We start from the raw sequence: 2629 nt of genomic DNA, 5'->3' as shown, positions 1-2629 counted from the left end.
GCGTTGGCCAGTTCCTGCTGCCGGCAATCCGGCCAGCATGAACTCTGCCCCTGTCCCACCCCCCTCGCGGCTGTCCCCGGGAAAGATCCCTGTATGCTGCTCCTGTCCCGCCTCCACCACGTGGCTGTAAACTGCCGGTTACAGTTATGTAAAGGAACAGGCAATCAGTCCCAATACTAACATTCCCCTAATTTAAAGCAGGTCACCATGAGTGATATCACTCTGATGAGGATTTCGGACACAGAGAAAGACCGCATGCTGCGTGAATGCCAGCAAAAACCAGGGCCGTATGCGGCCATGCTGTGCGAGGCACTGATCCCGGAGTTGTTGCTGCTAGCCTGGCGCGGAAAAGTTTCCTACCATGGAGGACGCAATAAGGCCGCTCTCCCCAGGAACCTAATGCAAAGGCTTTCAAATTACCTCCAGGAGAGCTTCGTGGAGATGTCCCAGGAGGATTTCTGCTCTATCCCTGGACATATTGACAGAATTTTCCAGTAGCTGCACTGGCAAGGACTAAAAAGTAGAGTGCCTAGGGCAAAGTAATCATGAAAAACCCATTGTTAATATTCCATTCCTGTTCTGATCAAAATAAATGTTTACATGTTTAAAACACTTACCGACTGATCCTTCCCCTGATTCAGGGTCAGGGTTAACGCCTTGGGAGGGTTGGTAAGGGATCTCTGTGAGGGTGATGAAGAGATCCTGGCTGTCGGGGAAATCAGCGTTGTATGCGCTGTCGACTGCCTCATCCTCCTTATCTTCTTCCTCATCTTCCCCGTCCGCGAACATCTCCGAGGAAGCGGCCGTCGACAATATCCCATCCTCAGAGTCCACGGTCAGTGGTGGGGTAGTGGTGGCGGCCGCACGTAGGATGGAATGCAGTGCCTCGTAGAAACGGCATGTCTGGGGCTGGGATCTGGAGCATCCGTTTGCCGCTTTGGTCTTCTGGTAGCCTTGTCTCAGGTCCTTGATTTTCACGCGGCCCTGCGTTGCATCCCGGCTGTATCCTCTCTCCGTCATGGCTTTTGAGATCTTCTCGTAGATCTTCGCATTCCGTTTCTTGGAGCGCAGCTCCGAAAGCACGGACTCATCGCCCCACACAGCGATCAGATCCAAGACTTCCCGATCAGTCCATGCTGGGGCCCTCTTTCTATTCTGCGATTGCATGGTCACCTTTGCTGGAGAGCTCTGCATCGTTGCCAGTGCTGCTGAGCTCGCCACGATGTCCAAACAGGAAATGAGATTCAAACTGGCCAGACAGGAAAAGGAATTCAAATTTTCCCGGGGCATTTCCTGTGTGGCTGGTCAGAGCATCCGAGCTCAGACTGCTATCCAGAGCGTCAACAGAGTGGTGCACTGTGGGATAGCTCCCGGAGCTATTAGCGTCGAATTCCATCCACACCTACCCTAATTCGACATGGCCATGTCGAATTTAGTGCTACTCCCCTCGTCAGGGAGGAGTACAGAAATCGATTTAAAGAGACCTCTATGTCGAACTAAATAGCTTCGTTGTGTGGACGGGTGAACGGTTAATTCGATTTAACGCTGCTAAATTCGACATAACCTCCTAGTGTAGACCAGGCCTGAGTTACCCCTCTGCCTCAGCAAGAGAGAGCTTTGCTGGAACTTAAACTGTGTCAGCTCCCTGGCCACACCAGTCTGTCCACCTCACCAACAAACTCCTCAAGACTCTGACAGTCTTAACCTTGCCTTGCAGGTAACAACCAGTGAACCTGAGTTCCCAGAGACATCACTCTGCAGTGCCCAGTCCCTCTCACTAGACAATCACAGAAATTATTAAGTTCACTGCCTTCAAAGATATAGTGCACACTTGATTTCGCTGAGGACTGACACTTTAATTCACTATAACAGCAAAAACCAGAAATACATTTATCAATAAAGAACAGAGATTTAAGTCATAATGCTTTTTGGTGCCTAAAAACTTAATTCTAGCAAGCTATGTCGTTGCCTCAACAACTTTCTCACTTACATCAAACTAACAGCATCTTCAGCCCTTCCTGATAGGAGGATCCAACTTTCATAGTCTCAGAGGTTGCTGTCCCCTTTGTTCCCAATGAGATGGGTAACTAAGGGGTTCTCTCCCCTTCTTTTTATAGTCCAGTAAATCTCTGGAATATATTATTTTGAAGTGTATCCCCAGATAAAGTTTTTCTCCCCTGCTGCTTGTGCTCCAGGAAGCTGATATCATGCTGTCTTCTCATCCTCCTGATACCTGGTGTTTACCTCAGACATTGTCTCTGGTTTACAAAGCATAACCCAGGCAGATTAGGAAATTCATATTCCTTTGTCTAGTACAAACTTATTTACTAGTTCTCTCCACAATATATTTTAAGAACGTATTTCCAGCGTACATACATAACTCCTTGTACACCACTCGTAAATACATCACACAGTGATATTAATGACCAAAGTATCACCAGCTTTCATAAAAGATCTTACTCGATACACTTTTATAGTACAGTAATACTGTATACAATCAGTGATTCAATTGCTTATTCTTTGGGGTTCTGATGCTGTGTTCTCCCCCAGGGGTGTCTGGACCCTGATTAGCACATGTATCCTCCAAAATATTTGGGGATGCTCCATGCACTGCCTGCTCTGAATTTAA

The sequence above is a fragment of the Emys orbicularis genome, chromosome 1 (genome assembly GCF_028017835.1).
Source record: "Emys orbicularis isolate rEmyOrb1 chromosome 1, rEmyOrb1.hap1, whole genome shotgun sequence".
Lineage (NCBI taxonomy): Eukaryota > Metazoa > Chordata > Testudines > Emydidae > Emys > Emys orbicularis.
The sequence above is the reverse complement of the archived record's forward strand: the minus strand, read 5'-3'. Positions refer to the sequence as shown.